Source organism: Podarcis gaigeae (genome assembly GCF_964106915.1).
Source record: "Podarcis gaigeae genome assembly, chromosome: 1".
Classification (NCBI taxonomy): domain Eukaryota; kingdom Metazoa; phylum Chordata; class Lepidosauria; order Squamata; family Lacertidae; genus Podarcis; species Podarcis gaigeae.
The window spans coordinates 88,747,786-88,768,008 of NC_139678.1; the positions used below are offsets into that span (position 1 = coordinate 88,747,786).

General features: G+C 43.0%; 1 protein-coding gene across 3 annotated transcripts in view; it reads right to left on the reverse strand.

Moving 5' to 3' along the window:
* GYPC (glycophorin C (Gerbich blood group)) overlaps positions 1–20,223 on the reverse strand; it is a 30,718-nt gene that overhangs the window by 9,216 nt on the left and 1,279 nt on the right. The gene's annotated exons all lie outside the window — the stretch shown is intronic.

Genomic DNA, 20,223 nt, shown 5'->3' on the forward strand with positions numbered 1-20,223 from the left:
TATTTCCATTTCAAGGAAATCTCTCACTGGTGCCCTTGAAATGCAAATAGCAATTTCAAGAGAGACAATTTTGTTTGCAGTGGGAGAATGATTGAGATTTCCCCTCTCCACCATCCCAAGACTCCTAACCACATAACTAAAAGGGAGGCACATTAATTGTGTTCCTGCTACTACCACTGTCTAGTTTGGCCCACAGATTACACTGGGCACGTGGAAAGGAACCGCTTTGTCCTGTGTGAGGAATTGGCAGTTCTCAGCAATGTGACCCAACCTCTAAAAACCTAAATCTTAAAAGCTTGTGCCCACTCTGCAATAAGATCTGCCAGTGCAGACTACACTGCAGAAGAAAAGGGGTTGGAGGAGAAAACAGGACAGGGATCACATTCTGTATTTCTGGCTATAAAATTATAAACCACACAGCTTCTGCAATTGTGTCCATCCTCCCTGCTTTTAGTGTGTATGTTTTTTTCTCTTGCCAACACCTGTCATTCATTGATTTGCCATATAGATTTAAATCTCAGGCTAGAGGCCAAGGAGTACAAGAAAAGATTGCTAAAGGTCACTTGACTTGTTACATTTTAGGTGCTCACTGAAAAATAAAGTGTGTGACAAATGCAGGCATCATGCAGGTACAATGATTTGGAACACAGGAAGCTGCCTTAAACTGAGTCAGACCATTGTCCCAACTAGCTCAGTATTGTCTATGTTGACTGGCAACAGTTCTCTAAGATTTCAGGCAAGGGTCTCTTCCAGGCCCATGGGTGTAGCCAGGATTTTTGTTAGTGGGGGGAAGAACTGAACTATCTGTGATGCGATTGGTCAGTTAGCTAAGTATTTTCATTTATTTACTTGATCTGGGTGTGGGTGTGTGCAGATGCCACCCTCTGCTGCCCTCTGGCTGTGCCCATGTCCAGACCTACCTGGAGATGCCAGGCATTGGGACCTTTTGCACAAGCTATGCCCTTCTTCATATTGGGGAGTCATGATTGACTGCAAGTTTATATTTAAAGTACATTTGGAGACAAGCCCAGAATTGCCCCAACATAGTGTGTGAAGTCATCTAGGGTAGACTTTCCCCAGCCTGATACTCTCCCATAATTTCTAACCATTGGCCATGCTTGCTGGGGTTGATGGGAGCTGGGGAAGGCTGGCCTAAGGGTGCATGAATCAAGAGAGAGAGCTTGCAAAATCCCATTTTCTAATAAAAGGATTCTGTTCAAACTGCATATTGAACAGTTAAAGCGTTACCCATTATCTAGTTGAATACTTGCTGCCAACTCTGGTGCCCCACTGGAGTTGGCATCCACTTTTCTGAAGGGGTCATCAGAGCAAATTCATCAATCTGACACTCTCTCCGCTGAAAAACCCATCACCGCCTTCCACGAGATGGTGAAACTCATCAACGCCGCTCTTTGAAAATTAAGGAACAGTTTCTCATCTGTCAATCTGGACAGGAGATAGAATAATTTGGCCTCCATTTATATGCTAAATTATTACAAGGATAATAATGGTGGGTTGGGGAGGGGGAAATATAACAACCACACTGATTGTTTAGGTGACTGTAAATGGATCGTCTTCAAAAGGCGAGGTTAGAGAAAAATGCAGATAAACACACAGATTGCTTCAAAATCAAAACACTTAAGGCCCGGTGTTCATCCTTCTAGAACTAATGGCCATTCAGAGTGAACGGGATTGTGCCTCGAATTGCATTCAGATGCAAATATTTAATTGCCTCGGTAGCAAATAAAATTATAGGCCCCAGGTATTTGCTGGATGTTTTTCCACAGAAACAACATAGTTAAACTGTGGAGTATTTGATGAATTAAATTCATTATGTTAATGCACTCCATATAATCTGAGCAGCCCACCTTTGGCTTGAAAAATACAGCGGAACTGCCGGTGTTGATTCCTGCTGCCTAAGACTGCTGCTGTCACTTCCATTAATTAACCTAGGGGCTTACAGTTTTCTTAACACTTCCTTAAAAATAAGAATCAAAGAAAGGCAGTAGTCCTGTGAGCCATAGCAGTGCTATCCGCATGGTACCATTGCTTATTGATCAGTGCAGGGAGATGGGTATACAGCTCCCAGAGGATAGTTGCTCTTTTGTTTAGATGTTCCAAAGGCAGTGAACAAAGATCACATATTGTGGCCAGGAAAACAACAGCAGTTTTTTTGTTTTAAAGGCAACCCAGATGAAATCCAGTGACTCTTAAATATCTTTGTTTCTTTTTTGTGGCCTTCAGATAGTGATGCCATGAACCCAATAAATAGGGCTGATTGTACTCTGGCATGTTCTACTCAGTTTGAAATTCTGTGCTGAAAGCCAGATTATACAATGTGTAGCTTCCTTTCTCTTCTTCTTCTTCTTCTTCTTTTACTTTTATTAATTACAAGTGCAGGTTTTGTGGGGAGCAGAGGATAATGGTTAACAGGAATTTAGCATTTGGAAAAGGGGAGAAAGTTATCTTTTCCCTCTCCAGCATGACTGGAACGTAAATTGCCCTCCTATGCATGGCTAGTAGTTGCGTGTGAAGACCCCCAAAAGCACCTCCCAAAATAAACACATAATAGACACAGAATTTTAGTTTAAGGTTTTTGGCAATAATTTTGGCCACAACTTTATTGAATTACAGCATGGGAGTGGTTGCCTAGGCATTGGTTCCCGACTACCTGGCCCTGCACCGTGGCAGGAACAGGACTGACAACTGGACTCCACCAGAGGTCAGTAAGGGAAAACATGCTGGAGGAGCACAGAGTTGAGTGCAGGCTCCAGTTCACCCCTTATGTTCCCAGGGACTCTGGCGTGGCCTTGAAAGGGGATCCTTGAAAGGGGATCGGACAAAAGCAAGGAGAGTCCCTGGATTCCTTTAATGGAATTCCCTAGCAGCAGCAATGGAGGGGCAGGCACGGCCAACCACTTCCCCTCTGCAAAACATTGAACCAATGCCTAACTGCCAACCTTATCAAGTTGTGACAATTTGCTACATGGTAGGCAAAAACCAAATGGCAACAGCTTATCAGCCAAATGGCAAAATTCCTATCGGGCCCTGCTCCAAGACAGATGACCCCTAGACAGGCATAGCAAGGCCAAAAGGACAGCCCTAAATATGGGGAGGGAGGGAAGGTGATCGGATGCACCTCACAAGAAAGAGAACGCTCACCCAACAGGACAGATTTCTGCCCCAGCAACCGAGCGGCAACCAATGGGGTGTTGTGGCTGTCCAAACGGTCCTGCCCCTCCACAGGGAGGTAGTTTAGGTGCTCTCACCACAACACATGCTCTCCATGATGGAGGACATGATAAAACAAACAAATTATACCCCCCGCCCAAGTATTGGTACTCTGTAGGAGGGGGCAATTTTAGTTTGGAGGTGAAAGAGACAAGCCACACCTCCCTGCAACCTGCATTTCTCAAAAGGATCATACATATACACTGGTACCTCGGGTTACATACGCTTCAGGTGACATACGCTTCAGGTTACAGACTCCACTAACCCAGAAATATTACCTCGGGTTAAGAACTTTGCTTCAGGATGAGAACAGAAATCGTGCTCTGGCGGCGCGGCGGCAGCAGGAGGCCCCATTAGCTAAAGTGGTGCTTCAGGTTAAGAACAGTTTCAGGTTAAGAACGGACCTCCGGAATGAATTAAGTACTTAACCTGAGGTACCACTGTACACACACCATGCACACCTGTAATTTATAAAAGCAAAAGGGTGAGAACATAGCTACATACGGCACATTAATGCACCTGTAGTTTGGCTTAGATAACCAAAATCCACAATTTAGAACACATTATGCAAATATACACCAAGCTGCTGCATTTGAATGATGCCCTGTGAGGAGCGCACTATTTGGGATTTCGCAAAACCTAACAATGATTTGGCAAGAACTGGGGTCGTAAAAGTGTTTGTTTTTTTTTAAGAAAAGGAGAACTAGAATGAATTAAAGGAGAAGTGGTTAGGGGACAGATTAGAAGATTACTTTTTTTATCAGGTATAGGAAAAAACACTTCAGGGCTCTCAGGTGCCTTGCCAAAGTTTTCCTTTTTCTTGTGTGTTTCCAGCCACCACTACTGGTGCATTTCCATGGTATTCCTTCTTAAGGTTTGCCTGATCTGCCCTGATATCATAGTGGAACCTTGTAGGCAGAGATGTGATTGTCCCTCTCAGTAGCAGATGGCATGGTAGGATGCCACCATTTACCTGGCCTCTGGCTGGTTGTATTGCTTACAAGGAGGTAAGCATTCTTTCTTCCCCAAATGTCCTGAAACAATGCTCCCACGAGACACTTTAGAGAAAACAAAATGGCGGACACTGGAAGCATCTGCCTATGTCACACACATCTCTAAAGATAGAAGATAAGATTACAGTGGCAACTTGGTTTACAACCATAATCCGTTCCGGAGGTCCGTTTGTAAACCAAAACAGGTTGTAACCCAAGGTGCGCTTTTGCCAATGGGGCCTCCCAACATTTTTTGTTTGTAATTCAAAAAAAATGGTTTGTAATCCAAAAAAAAGGTTGCAAACAGAGACATGCACTTCCGGGTTTGACGTGTTTGTAATCCAAAACGTATGCAAACCAAGATGTATGCAAACCAAGGTACCACTGGATAGCTCAAAGTGGATAATGGAAGAACATACAGATTTTTGCAAGTTGTAGGTGGCTGGTAAAAAATAATAATATTGAAGAGAAATTCTTTAAAATTCCACACAGGGTCTCCCTCAGCCTAACCTGTCGGATAAAAAAAATTCCTTCCAGTAGCACCTTAAAGACCAACTAAGTTAGTTCTTGGTATGAGCTTTCGTGTGCATGCACACTTCTTCAGATACACACTTCTTCAGATATACTTCTTCAGATACTGTGTATCTGAAGAAGTGTGCATGCACACGAAAGCTCATACCAAGAACTAACTTAGTTGGTCTTTAAGGTGCTACTGGAAGGAATTTTGTTTTGTTTTGACTATGGCAGACCAACACGGCTACCTATCTGTAACTGTCAGATAAAAGACTTCAAAGTATTCTACCATTCAGAAATCTTTAAATATAATGCATGTTCATTTTAGGGTTATCAACAAAGTATTATTTTCTGACATTATGTGCCATTTGATAAATTTATTTATTTAGTTATTTATGAGGCAAATACTGTGCTTTCTGAGAAAATTCTGCACAAAGCAGGCTACGTTGTTTTCAAAATACAAACCCATTATATTAAACTTTTTAAAACACACAATCAGCAACAATAAACCAGAAGATTGAGATCACCATCATAAAAATGATGAGCCATGTAAAGCAATATTATTATTATTAATAATAATAAATATGGAATAAGATAATCCTCATCATGCCAGCGAAATGCTTGCTGTTGAACTGGATGCAGGGGAAAGCTATGAATAGCACTAGCATTGGAAGATACTGATAACAGACATTAAGATTATATAATAGACAGATATGAAAATTTGTTTGCCAAATCCTGTTTTTAGACATGCACGTGAAATAACTGCTTGTGTCAAAGTCAATATTGCGTTTATCAAGTGGATCTAGTCAGAAGCCATTTTCTTGTGGGTAAAAGAGCCGCCGCAAAATGATGCTATGCACAAGCTATCATGTGATTTGAGCCCTCAACATACATAGGAAGCTACATTAAACCAAGTCAGACCGTTGGCCTATCTAACTCGGTGCTGTCTACATTGAATGACAGCAGTTCCTCAGGGTCTCAGACAAGAGATCTAACTCTACCTGCAGATTCTGAGGATTGAATCTTCTGTATGCAAGGCACTTTCTCTGCCACTGAGCTATGGCCTTCCCCATCAGCTACTGCCCCTAACTTGTACCTGGTGTTTGATTTGCATTTTCTCCCTATCTGCCATTCTGCCTCTGCCATATGATGTGCCGCTTATGAACCATGAGCACAAACTGTCATTTTGCACATCACTACAGTTCATGCCAGAGTTAGTGGTACGCAAAACCATGTGAATGGATCAGCAACATCTGCCAGTCAACGATGTTGGAAATACAGCTGCAAATGCAACATTTTAAGTGTGTTTTAAGTGCATTTTACAAATGTGACTCTAAATGGCACTGATGAGCTAATGGCAAATTCCATATATACTTTACTACATTTATTATAAAGGCATTTTCACAGTTTTTTTTTATTAAAAAAAAAATAGGTTCAGCCTGGGTCTGGGCAGAAGAAGCTTAGTGCTATCTGTGGTACTTGCTCTTTGGTACAAACTGTTTGGTCCTGGGGAAATCCTCCTCATATTTCTAGATTTACTGCTCAGGAAGGTGCACAGAGATGTTGCTGAAACCATCATCTTGTTTTGCAGAAGGGTGATTCATTTTTTGGAAAGAAGAGCCTGCAATCCTGTGGGGAATTTTATAGCCCCTGTGAAGTGCAGCGCCACACAGGAAGTGTTTTATCTTTCTCTAGCTTCACTGTCCTTTGAAGTTAACCTTAGTTTTGCCCCATTACTCTGAGAAGAGCAAAGTTCCATGGGTGCATTGCACATTCAGTTTGGATTTCCTTTGGAAGGAGGTCACTAGAGGCTTATTGGAGTTTTATAACATTTATATTTACAAATAGACAAGTCAAGCTTAGGTGGAGGCACACAGTTTAAGGAGTCAAGCAGCCAACTGAAACCTGGTGCTCTTACATCAAATCTCCAGGGAAATATCCAGCACCATAAGATGTTTACAGAGCCCAAATTTCTCTCTCTCTCTCAAAATTTCAGAGCTCCTTTACCACTGACAAGTCTAGTTGGGAAAATGAATCTCTTTTAGTTTTTTCTATACCAACAACATTTTAAAAGTGCTTGGCCTTTGGGCCTATTTGTCTGCAAATGTGGAGATCTCTCATGTCTGTGATTTTCAGGCTAATTGCACACAAAAGGCATGGGGATATTTAAGTGATTCTTTTTGTTGTTACCGATTTCAGTCCTTGTGGCAGAACTACTACAGTGATCCTTCTGAAATTTAACAGGATTCATGCTCTCTGAAGTGGTGACTCAGCCTGCAAATTCCATCCAATTCTGCCCCTAAATGAAAAGATAGAGATGGTTTCTTTTTGGAGGGGGAGTGAAATCACATTTTAGAGGTGCCTAGTATCAAAATCACTGGCAGGCTTTATGCTCTCTTGAGGGACTACTGTGTGTGCAAATTTCACCCACTTCAGTCAAAATATAGAGAAAAGTTAGAGCCTTGCTGTTGTTGGTTTCCCAGTAGTGAACCAGGGAGGATAGTGGCATTGACATTGGAAGATGAACTCACATTTCAACCAGAATGTTGCTAACCACTACTTGACATATAGGCTGCACCATAGCATTGCTTCGAAAGATGCAGTGGCTTCCAGACATAACTTTTTCGGGAGCATTGCCTCAGCATATTTGGGATTGCTGTTTTGTTCTGCAAAAAAAGGCATGCTCTGTGAAAAGGCTGCAATAATCCCTTTGGCACAGTAGCAGCTCATACTGGGGGGAGGGGGAGGTACAATAGGAGTAGCTGCCTTTTGCTAACACCCCATGGAAATTTTGCTGTCGCAGCAGCATATGATGTGGGAAGGTATTTTCAGACTAGCATGACAGGGGGTTATTGACAGGTTTTTAACAAAAGACGGAGCACCACAATTTGAAAATGATTGGATAGTGCAATCCTATACATGTCTTCTTAGAAATGACTCCCAGATAAGAAGGTATCAAAATGCAGCCTATGACATCTAAAACAAGGAACCTGTGGCCTTCCAGAAGACTACAATTCGCATCATCTGTGTCCTCTGGCGACATTGGCCAGAACTGTTGGGAGTTGATGATACAACAACACCTGGAGGAAAAAGATTGCCCATTCCTGCCTTAGTCTTTAAAGCATGGACACCCTTTCACACTTGGGCTTCCTGCTCTGAATTAGGATGACAGTTCTAGTTTACCAGCTCCACATCATGGCTCTGAAAACTCCAGCAGACCGACGAGATATTCTGTGTGATGTATATAAGAGTCAAAACTTGTATGAGTCTTTTCCCAGTGATGAAAAATTAGAACATGCTAAAGACAGAAAGCCTGGGTGGAACTCTGAGATCTGATGGCAAGAAAAGCTTGTAATAGTAGGACAGCCATTTGATAGGGGCTCTTATTGCATGGACAGGCGGAGTCCCCAGATCCCACGCGGTCCCCCCGTCATGTGGAATAACGACTCAAGACAATGTGCTATGGGATTAAATTGGCCACAACTTTATTAAATTTCAAATGTGGGTAGACCTTGGCTCAGGCATTGGGCGTTCTCCCTCCCCAGTCCCCAGCCGGGGACCTAGGGAGCATCAGGGTTATTCAGTGTGTGTGTGGGAGATGGGCTGGCTCTGGAGAACATATGTTCAAGCAGAGATAGCCGCCCCCGTAACGCCGCCGCCGCAGGGGAGAGCAATGACGACCTTTCGGCGTACGGTCAAAGCCTCCCTTCAGAAAACCCCTTTAACGGGGAACCCTGGTATCGCCGCCGCAAAGAGGAAGATGGACAAAAGGATTCCGTCCAAGGCCTGATACCGCCAAAGTTGTGACGTTTTGCTACGGGAAAGGCGAAACCTGCCAATGCAGGGAAATTCCTTTCCGGCCCTTTAACAGCGACCTTAACGTAGCAGCGCCTGCATACCTGTGAAGAAAAGTTAACCTGCAAAACCTGTGAGGAAAAATTAACCTGCAAAATAAGACATTAACTGAGGGTGGGTAGGGTGGGAGAAGCTCTGGAGCCAAGTGAGAATTCCCAGGTAAGATCCTCCCTCTATTGTGTGGGCAGGTAATCCCTCCCCTACCTGGCCTGGTCTCCTTGGCAACACTTCCCCCAGGTGGGATTGGACAACTGACTGAGGTAGGCTGAGACCTCCAGGTATCCCACCTGAGGGAAGGCAAAGCCAAGCCTATGCTGTTGGAGCCGCTCCAGATCTAGGGGCTGCACGCGTCCACGCAAAGGGCGCCCCCCATTTTAAGCGGGGAGCGGTCATTACATAAGATACTGCATGCTTTTGAGTTAAACCCTGACAATGTGTTCAGGCGAAGAGTTAGTGTTTTATTAAAGCCACCTAAAGAGATTCATGTCTGAGAGTTTGATGCTGTGCCTTCCATAACCACACATAACACACTATCCATTCAGCATTTCTAGACTGGCACTGGATTGTGATTATTGTTCAGATTAGCTGAGATATTCCTTTTGATTGCAGCTGTACGACTTGAGACACACCTAGCTCAGTGCTCCCCACAAGTCATATATCATGGGCCACCCAGAGCATGATAAACTGTCTTCCTGGGACCGTGAAATCAGCATTATTAAACCTCTTGCAAGCTACAATGGCTGTGGAGCTGCATTTGGCTTGGCAAGTCATAAAATATAGGTCTTGATTATACCGTGTTTGCACCAACAGGCATACACAGACAGGCATTCTTGCTGCCCATTACCCATGAAATATGAAATATTCTTCCCCAAGCATTTCCTAGAAGCTGGTATAAGACCTTTCCACTTGGACAATATTTTAGCAACCCAGAGTAATCTGGTTCTGAGTAGCTTTAGTTTGGTATATTTTATATTTTAGAATATTTTGGAATATACCTATTACTTTTGAATACTGTATCTTGCCCTGGGGGCAATGTGAGCCATAAAACAAAATAACAGCAACATTAGTTGAACTATATCATCTATCTATCTATATCTATCTATATCTATCTATCTATCATCTACCTATCATCTATCTATCTATCATCTATCTATCATCTATCTATCTATCTATCTATCTATCTATCTATCATCTATCTATCTATCTATCTATCTATCATCTATCATCTACCTATCATCTATCTATCTATATCTATCTATATCTATCTACCTATCATCTATCTATTTCTATCATCTATCATCTATCTATCATCTATCTATCTATCTATCTATCTATCTATCTATCTATCTATCATCTATCATCTACCTATCATCTATCTATCTATCTCTATCTATCTATATCTATCTATCATCTATCATCTATCTATCATCTATCATCTATCTATCATCTATCTATATCTATCTATCATCTGTCATCTATCTATCATCTATCTGTCTATCTATCATCTATCTATCTATCTATCTATCTATCTATCTATCTATCTATCTATCTATCATCTATCTATCTATCTATATCTATCATCTATCTGTCTATCTATCATCTATCATCTATATATCTATCATCTATCTATCATTCTATCATTCTGTTCAGTTTCTTTAAATCAGGCTTGTCTTTTCCTCAGCCAGAAAGGAAGTGGCATTAGTTCTCAATTATTGATTAGAAACTAGTGTTTTGACAGTCCACCAGTTGAGAGTCACTTGTCTGCTCTGATGTCACAGGCAGATGTGTGTTATCACCTTCTGGGCTGTTAGTTCAGTTGCACTATGTCACAGAGGGGCCTAGAAGTCAAGTACTAAGGGGAACTCAGAGCACCTTAGAATTTGTTCTTCAGGAGCACAAAGCAGTTTTGTTTTGTTTTTAATTGCAGCAAACAAAATTTCTTATTGACCAAGGAAATCACATCCTCTTAATACTTGGCTACCTGGCCCTAGGCTGCCAAGCTCTTGGTGAAGGCTCTAAAACTGCTTAGTTGATTTGTATCCAGCTAGAAGGTGTCATTTGAAACACCCAGATATCTAGGCTGTACTGAAAAAAAATCTTGCTAAGTTCCAAGGTGCTTCAAATGACATCTAGTGGGTACAAATCAATTGAGTGTTTTCCAAATCTTTGATAAAAACTGACAGAGGACGTTTGCTGTCTATGGTATGATGTAATGAATAAAAATTAAAACTATAGATTCTAAAAGGGTTTTAATCAGAGTTGTCACTTGCTTAGACAGTATTGATGGCACTGTTGTAAACAGTGTACCTTACAATTTCATAGTTTGCTCAGTGATTTCAGATGGCCATGGAGACTGATGTGGAGACTTAGATCCTGGGCTCATAAGGACCAATCTCATGTACCACCCAGACTCTTTGCTACTGCAGGAGTGTTGTCAACTACTATCCCCACCACACAAACACACAATCACTTCTGGGTACAGGTGGAATAACTGACAATTCCATTTATTTATTTTTTGCCATTCTCTTTGACCTTACTCTTTTGCAATTCTGAATCTAATTTTGTGGCTCAAATTCCATCCTGCCCAGCTAGTGAGCAATTACACCAAGCACATCTACCAGCCATACTACTTTCCTTATTAGGTACTTGACATGCTTCCTTTCCTTACAATCAGAGAAGTCAATTAAAACATGACACTTATAATGTTCTTTGTAGACAAACGCACATGGCTGGTAGGCTGTGCTTCATTTAGTGCACAGGCCTGGGGTTGTAAGCACAAAAGGTCAGCAGGATTAGGCAGCTGCTGGGGTCCAGGTCTATTAAGGGACCCACCAACTGAAAGTCAGTGCCACCATATTAGCTTTCAGGACCTATGATCTGGCCAGGCTTTGCTCTAAAAAAACCATCTTGACCATATAGGAAGTTTAAGATATTCTCTTTGCATACACTTCAACCATTGTGATTTGAGTGGGACATCCTGGAATTAAAGAAACCATACTAGTTTCTGATTGACTCCCTGAATGTCCTGGGTTTTTTGGTCCAGAGCTCTGGCTTAAGTCAGCTGGCTCCTGTGAGAGCTCAGGATTGAAAAAAGAAGCATCCAAATTTTGATCAGCAGGATGTTGGAGGGTATGTCTCTGTGGTCTCAGACATCCTCTGGCCCTAACCATCTTGACTTCTGAGACCACTGGGCCTTCCTAGGTCATGTTGCTCTGAGGGCCTTCCAAAAACTAAAGCTGGCCCTGAGGCCTGTTATAGATATATTGACACGCTCATCAGTGGCAGAGGTGAATGATTCCTCTATACTTGCATCAGAGAAGCTAAAGTGGCTTAAGAAAACTAGGCAAGCCTTCAGTCTCTCATCCTTATAACTTGAGCATCTCATGACTAGATGTCACAGAACCAGGGCATGCAAAATACCAATCTTATTAACTTTAAGTTACTTTGACCTGAATTTATGATGTCTGGTGTGTTTGCTTATTACAACATACACCCATTCTTGTTGGGACTCTAATATAATTTATTATTTCTAGATACCTCCTCCTTTCTGTGATCTAAAACTGGGGGGATTTTCTCTTTCTTTTGGTTCAAGAAAGTTAAGTTTCCTTTGTGCTACAAGGGGAAAGGAGAATAGCTCTGGTGGAATTAATAACCAGCGTGATCTTTAATTACAAGACATGTGCGGCAGACGCCTGGAGATAGCTACAATTACCAATCTGACAAAAATAGTCATGTTGCACTTCAGACAGACAAGCTACTGTTTCACTTCTACATGCACCGAATGGTCACCTCAAGGCAGCTGTCAGGATGTGTAAGTCACAGCACCGGTTTATGCGCCATTTAAAAAAAGAGGAGTCGGGGCGTGCACACCACCTCATTGATTTAAGGAGAGGGCTTTACTGAAAAGCAATACTGTTGAGAGGACACATGGAATTCATAATTTCATCTCCTCAATTACTGCCTGGGGCAGGGTAGCAGGGAGGCTACGAACATAATGCTGGATTCACTTCCTGCCTGGGAAATGTTGTTAACAACACGAGACAGAAAACACAGCCCTTCTCTTTCAGGAAAAGACAGGCCTCTAAGAGAAGGGGAAAGACCTTCGCCTCAGGCTCCTTCTTTTCATTTAAACCATCCTCACACATCAACTCTCTCTCTGTTCTTCAAGCTGGTCCCCTCGCCTGAGCCTCATCCATCATGTGTTTACCCAGGCAAGAAACTCTTCAAACAAGCATTCCATCAAGATTGCTACTTGCGCTCCGTTCAGTCTCAAGTCCTGTGACCAAAAATCAGATGCTACCAAAGCCCAAAGGCCTGATTTGTTTCAAACAAGTAAAACTGTTTAGCTGAAATCAGCCTTGGCTCATGCACCATAAACAGGATGCAAGGCTTTGGGGACTCTCAAGGAGGAAACGAAACGGGGCAAGTGGTGTGAAGAAGCTGCAGAGGTCATGACCTTTTGGCTTTTCGGGGAGGGGGGGATGGAATCTGCTATGGATTGAATCAGGAACCAGGATAGATGCTCTGAATATCCATTATAAATCTCTGGCAGAAGGGCCTTCTGTACAAATGAAAACCAGTTAATAACAGATTAACAGTTCTAGATTTTCTGCAGAAAGACCTGTGAATTATAGTTATGTGCGGCTAGTGCTTTGTATCCAGACTCATTTACAGAACTATAATCCCCAGGGTTCCTTGACTGAAAGACATGAATTTTGCAACTTGCTCAGTCCACAGATCAATTGCCCTGCTCAATTGTTCAAGTCAAACACTAAAAAATAAATGAATGAACTTTTCTTTAAAAGAAGAAGAGTTCAGCTTTAACAGTTGAGCAACCCAATTCCCACCCCCTGTCTGCAAGCCCCTCTGCCTCTTCTCCTGAAATGTTTTCTTTCAACTCTGATAATGCCTCTTGCCTGTCTGGATGGAGGATACAGAGGGGTGTGTAAGTGTGTGTAGAAGCTGACCTATTATTCCAAAGGTGAAAAGTACATTTGTTGTCCTCAAACTTTTGCCTTTAGCCCTGCACGGTACTAGCATGTGCCCACCCAGAAGGTCCCCTAGAAAGGAATGCAGAAGTCAGGCTGATAAAGGTTCTCCACCACACGCTTAGGGCTTGAAATGAACCAACAAGCGATATTCAGGCACTGGCAAAAATACATTCCACATAGCTGCTCCTATTCCATAATTCTCGCAGCTGTGTTTCACGCTAGTCCAATTTCTGAGAGGTCTTCAGTAGAGATATGCCCTACCCAAATCTTCATCCCTCCTTGCATCCCAGCAACCAGGTTGCAGAGGGGATAAAATTGAGGGAGTGAAGAAAGGGGTGTGGACTGGTCAGGGATCCAAAGAGACATCCCTCTGGCAAATGGGTTCTGCAGCAAAGGTGGCATTGCAGGAGGTTGTAAGACTTGTGGCATTTTGCTGTCCAATTTTGTTACATACAGGAACTTTGGCAACTGCTGAGCTATGCTCACACATCAGGAAGGAAGCTAGTCCTTAAGAAGAGGTGACGAAACTTATCCCCAGAGGAAGGCTTTGCTTTTTATTCACCCTCCGCTCAGCTCCTGGGGCTGTCAGTCACTGCTGTAAAAGGCTGTAAAAGTTACACCGGTTGCCTGACTTGCCCAAGGAAAACAGCAACTTTCTGTGCAGAGACAGAGATGCCATTGCCATGTGCCTCACTACCAAGGGTAAATCCCTAGTGGCACCTCTCCCTCTCCACCAACTTATTTAAAACCTGCAGAGCATGAAGCAAAGAGCAAAAGACTTGGTCCCTGGGTTCATTTGCAATTCAGAAAGCACAATCCACTGAGGCAGCTTTGGAAATTAAAAGGAGACTGATAAACTCTGTTGGTCTTGCAAGGATGAGAGGTTTGTGTATGTATGGTTCCCTCCCCCCCCCCAAGTGCCCTAGTATAGAAATGAGTGGGTTAAAAAAAAAAATATCTGGCATCTGCAGAAATGGGAATTGGAGACAGCCAGTGTCATGGGCAGGGATCCTTTGAGAAAGGAAGTGACTTTTGCAGAGAAAAATAAAACACCCCAGGCCATGAGTTGAAAAGGAAAGATTTATGCCTTCCTCCCCTGTGGCCTTAACTTCCTTTCCTTCCTTCCTGCTGACAATGCTTCTTGAATACCCTAAGAGAAAAGGAGGTTTAAAAAAAAAAGTGCATTCAATGTTAAAAGCAGCATAAAGCTGCCTATGGGGATTTGGCATAGGGGGAAATGAAGGATGCCTGGAGAGAAGACTTAAGAAAGCCCAGAAATGTGTGTGTGTGTGTGTGTGTGTGTGTTTGTGTGTGTGTGTATTTAAAGCCCAAGCTAGATTCTGATTTCTTTACCTGAACCTCAACCATCACCCCAATACTGTACAACATTCCTGGCTATCATAGGAGCCAATGCCTAGGGGCCAAGGCCCTTGCCCCCCATAAAATATTTGAGGGGGCCTCCACCCCCCCCCCAAGGTGATGGGCTTTGCCATTCAAATGGTCTGCGTGTGCCACGACTTGTGATCATGGGCGTAGCCAGGATTTTTGTTAGGGGGCAGTAGGCCTTTTGTTAGCGGAGGCAGGCAGAACCTCAGTTAGCTATGTATTTTTATTGATTGTTTTTTGGGGGCAGCTGACCCTACCCCCCTGGAAATGCCCATGCTTGTGATTGATTATGCAGGTCGGGGGTTACCTGCCCCTCATATTTTATTCAAGTTGGCACCTCTGCTGGCCATGTTGATGGCATAACCCTTGCTGATCCTACCAGCCATGTCACCCAATCAATTTCAAAAGAAGACTGAAGGATGTTGGAGAAGCCTGTGGAAAAGGAATAATTAGGAATGAAAAATTATCACCATCAGCGATTCTCCATTTGCCCTGGGTGTGCCAGCTAGAGAGCATTGATTAAACTCCTAAATCATCAGAGAAGCTCAGTATCCAAGATGAGCGATTCAGAGCATGAGCCATTCAGAGAGGAGACCCATATTAGCTGCATACAGTGGTACCTCGAGTTACAAACACCTCAGGTTACAAACTCTGCTAATCTGGAAGAGTAACCTCAAGTTGAGAACTTTGCCCCAGGATGAGAACAGAAATCGTGTGGCAGCGGCACGCCTCTAGTTAAGAACAGTTTCAGGTTAAGAATGGACCTCTGGAACGAATTAAGTTCGTGACTAGAGGTACCGCTGCACTTTTAAGCAGTAGCATGGAAGTTGCAATCACCAAAGGGGCAAGTAGCATGAGCTGAACTGGAGCTTACCAATCACATGCTGTTCAACTGACAGGAACATAGAAAGCTACAATGTCTATTTACAATGACAGACAGCAGCTCTGCAGGGTCTCAGCCTTAGCTGAAGATTCCATGAATTGAACGTCAGACCCAAAGGTCTGGACTATAGACCTTCTCACTGTTAGAAGAATACAAGAATAAAGAATCAGTCCTGCATTTAGGATCTAGTCCTGCACCCTCTTTTCAGCCATGTTCTTTCATGGCCAGTGTATGTTGCCTGTTGTTTAGTACAGTGGAACCTTGGTTCTCGAACTTAATTGGTTCCAGAACTGTTCAACACCCAAAGCTGTTCAAAAACCAAGCTGTTCAAAAACCAAGGCATGGCTTCCGATTGGCTGCAAGAGCTTCCTGTTGGAAGCCACGTTGGACGTTTGGCTTCTGAAAAATGCTCAAAAACTGGAACATTTATTTCCGAGTTTTCGGCATTCGGGAGCCAATTTGTTCGTCAACTAAGCTGTTTAAGAAACAAGGTTCCATTGTATTAATTTATATAGCACAACCAGTGTACATAGCACTTTACACAAGTGCAAGAGGAGAAGTCCCTGCCCTGAAGATCTAAAATTCAACACAGGACAAGCTACAAAAGACGGGGAATGAACTGGAGGCAAGAGTAAATAGGGAAGCAACATGTGATTCTGTTTGTAACACACACTTAAACTTAGTTATCAACTAGATTACAAGAGGGCATGGGAACTAGATGTTGCTTCTGCACAGTACATAAGCAAGGCATACAGGCAACCCCCCCTTGCATTGTTTTTTCTCTAGCATCTGGTATTCATTTCAGAGGCATACCGCCTCTAAATGCAGCAATTCCATTAAACCATTTAACCATCTTGCTATTGGCCTTTATTAGGTTTTTGGCTACATGTCATGAGCTGGTAACAGATGGCCTAAGGCTGCATGATACTTTGAGGGGTGTGTGTGTGTTTTATGAAGCCTGCAAACTCCTACTAGCATTCTGAGAATCGTTTCCAAGGAGTAGCGTCCCTTTTTCATACTTTGAGAACAAACTGATATAAATGATGCATTCAAAAGTTTTCATAGGGGTATTATGACATCCAGAAGGCAAAGGGGGTAGGCTTCCTGTATTTCTTCATTTTTCAGATCTTATGGTGCTGAAACCAGAAAGGAGGAAAATTTCATTCAGCCTGTATTTGTAAGCCAACTGACTTAATTCAAACCTCCTGGATTGGAAAGTAATAATCTTCCAGATTTTGCACTTCTCCGAAGTTCTCAGCTCAGAAGATAAAACCAAATTTCATTTTAAAAGTATGTATTTCATATGACAAAAATATGTTTAGAAATGTGTACAGTGAGATAAAAATTAAATTTTAGTATTTTAAAAATATTAATATGGAAACAGGCAATAAACAGGCTATGAGCATATGCCAAATTATCAAGAACCAGAAATTGACTGATCTAATCTAAGTCAAAGCCATGAGCTTAAATGATTAAGATGGAATCCTGAACTCACTTAATAGGGAGTAAACCTCAGTGAACCCAACAAGAGTTACAGTGGCACCTCGGGTTTCATACGCTTCAGGTTACATACGCTTCAGATTACAGACTCCGCTAACCCAGAAATAATACCTCAGGTTAAGAACTTTGCTTCAGGATGAGAACAGAAATCGTGTGGCGGTGGCGTGGCAGCAGCAGCAGGAGGCCCCATTAGCTAAAGTGATGATTCAGGTTAAGAACAGTTTCAGGTTAAGAATAGACCTCCGGAACAAATTAAGTACTTAACCCAAGTTACCACTGTACTTATGATTAAGGATGCAGAGGAACATTTATGTATATCATTTGTATCCAAAACCTTTCAGGAAAAAAATTCTTTCTCTTTCTCCCCACTGTTCACATTTTTTTCTTGAAGATTTCAGTGTTCCCATCCACACAATGAATGGTCAATAAAGAAATCTTTGGCACAGCTCTAGCTAAAGTAGCAAGCACCAAAGCAAGAACTTCCAAGTTCAGAAGCCATGCAGGAAGAAGAAACGTATATACAGAAAAGAGACCTTGGCATTGCAGTTCACACATTATCTTGCTTAACTACATCTCTGCCCTCATCAACGTGTATGCATTAAATGTGAGGCTTCCCATCAGAACCCTGCTGGGATATCATAATTTATCAGTCTTAAGACATTCCACACTGAGACTCCCATGTGCAAGTTACTGATAAGCTCAACAACATATTTGGACTTCTTGGGGAAAAAAACAGTCTTCCTTGGAATGATCTTTTCTGTATATTGTTAAAGTAAGGAGAGTGAAGGGCAGTAGTGCCAGTAATGTTGTGCAAAAAATTGAAAGGACTGCAATTCTCAGCAGAGTTTTTGAGTTTCATTTAGAGACATCCCCAAAACATTTGTTGGAGAATAAATTTATGCAAGGAGGCTAACTCGTTCTAGAGATTGTTCAAAGCACACTGGCTTTTCTAGTTGTCCAGAGGCCTTCATCCACCAAACAGGTAGCTGATGCTTCAAAAATACAGTCTCAGTTAGATATGGATTTCATGATGAAAATTATAGTGGTGTCTTAGTACACAATAAAACTGTACCCAATGGAGCTGATGGGAGTTGCTGCCCAAAGCATCTGGAAGGCACCAGGGGAATGCTGGGATATAGCCCATTCAGACATTTGGTGTCTGGATTAAAATAATATTGCATTGGGGGGGGGGGAGTGAATGCAAAAGAAGTCAGTAGCATAGTGGCTAGTGAGAGGGATGGGGGCTCTGGGCACAAAATTCTGAGAGGTGCACAACCAGACACCCCCACGACAGGCTCCCTCAACATGGCTGAGCTCCTACTGCCTTCCAGAGCTGCAGGGAGGCAATCCATGTCCAGCCCAGGCCTTCGGGGCTGGGACAGTGCCCCCTTCTCTGTGTGGCCAGTGAAGTGACGTCTCTGTGTGCCCTGTCCCTTGGTTGGCAGACACCTTTGGGCCAGCTCTCCTTTCCCTCTGTGCAGGCTCCACAACACCCCATGCCTCCTCCTCTAGCTGTCCAATCCACCAGGGGGCACAACACTTGCCCTGCCCTGGGCACCATCAACCCATGCTACATCACTGAGACAAGCATGCTAGCTCTGCCCTTCCCATTGCTGTCCCTGCTTCTCTCCACAAGTTTCATTTTAGTCATATCTTCTCCTTCACATGCAAGTTTTCTCGGGGTAGCATGACATGCTGAGGGGTTTAAAAGAGAAGGTGCAGACAGAGGCAAGGAATGACCTGTATTTGATTATGCTCAGTTTTTGACACGCTGCAGTCTGAATCAAACTGAGCATACCTGGCAACCTTCTATTTTACAGCCTAAGTCAATTAGGAATGTTTAGTTATTAATTATCCTCCCTCGGTGCAAAGGGGTTTGATGAGATGACTTTTGTGGTACTACAAGTTATGATGAACTAAATGGTTTAAAGCAGTGTTTCCCAACCTTGTGCCTCCAGATGTTTTTGGCCTACAACTCCCATCATCCCTAGCTAGCAAGACCAGTGGTCAGGGATGATGGGAGTTGTAGGCCAAAAACATCTGGAGGCACAAGGTTGGGAAACACTGGTTTAAAGCACAGGGGTTTTGTTTATTGATTTATAAAGTCACCATCCTTTGGCACGAGAAAGAACCTGTTGCCCCTAGACAGATTGTCTAAGCCGGTGAAGGGCTCAGAGCTGCAAACATTGAGAATGTCTGTGCATACTGACCCACCTCCAGGATTCAATTTGGGCCCAGTCTGGCACTTTGGAATCACCCTGACTTGGGATGATTCAAGGCTGACCCAGTCCAGATCTAGGCCCCAAACTGATTTGGGGGCCTTGCACAGTCTCTTTCCCCCCCTCCTCACCATTAGATTCTCTCCCCTCCCCCTGACAATTCCAGATCACTAAGACCGGGTCTGATCTGACTTGTGGCAATCCAAGACTGCCCCATCCTGTTGAACACCAAGAAGTGTTCAACAGGAAAATGGACTCCATCAGAAGGTGGTGGACTCTCCTTTGGAGGTTTCTAAGCAGAGGTTGGGTCGCCACCTGCCGTCGATGCTTTAGTTGAGATTCCTGCATTGCAGGAGTTGGACTAGATGACCCTCAGGTTTCCTTCTAACCCCAAAATTCTATGCATTTAAGTTCCTTCCCTGCAGTTATATCAGCCTCCAATCTACAGTATATAAGTCTGACAACATTTTCCCTGAAGACACAGCTAATGAGCACAAAGGCAGTCACTGTGACATTCAAGTGTTATACCACAATTTCGCAACAGTTGACAAATGGGTCTGCAAAAGGTGAAATAGTCAAAGGGGGGGAGGGAAGGAGTGTGTGTGTGGTGTTAAAATTGGGTGTTGCATTTGCAAACACATCAGAGTTACATA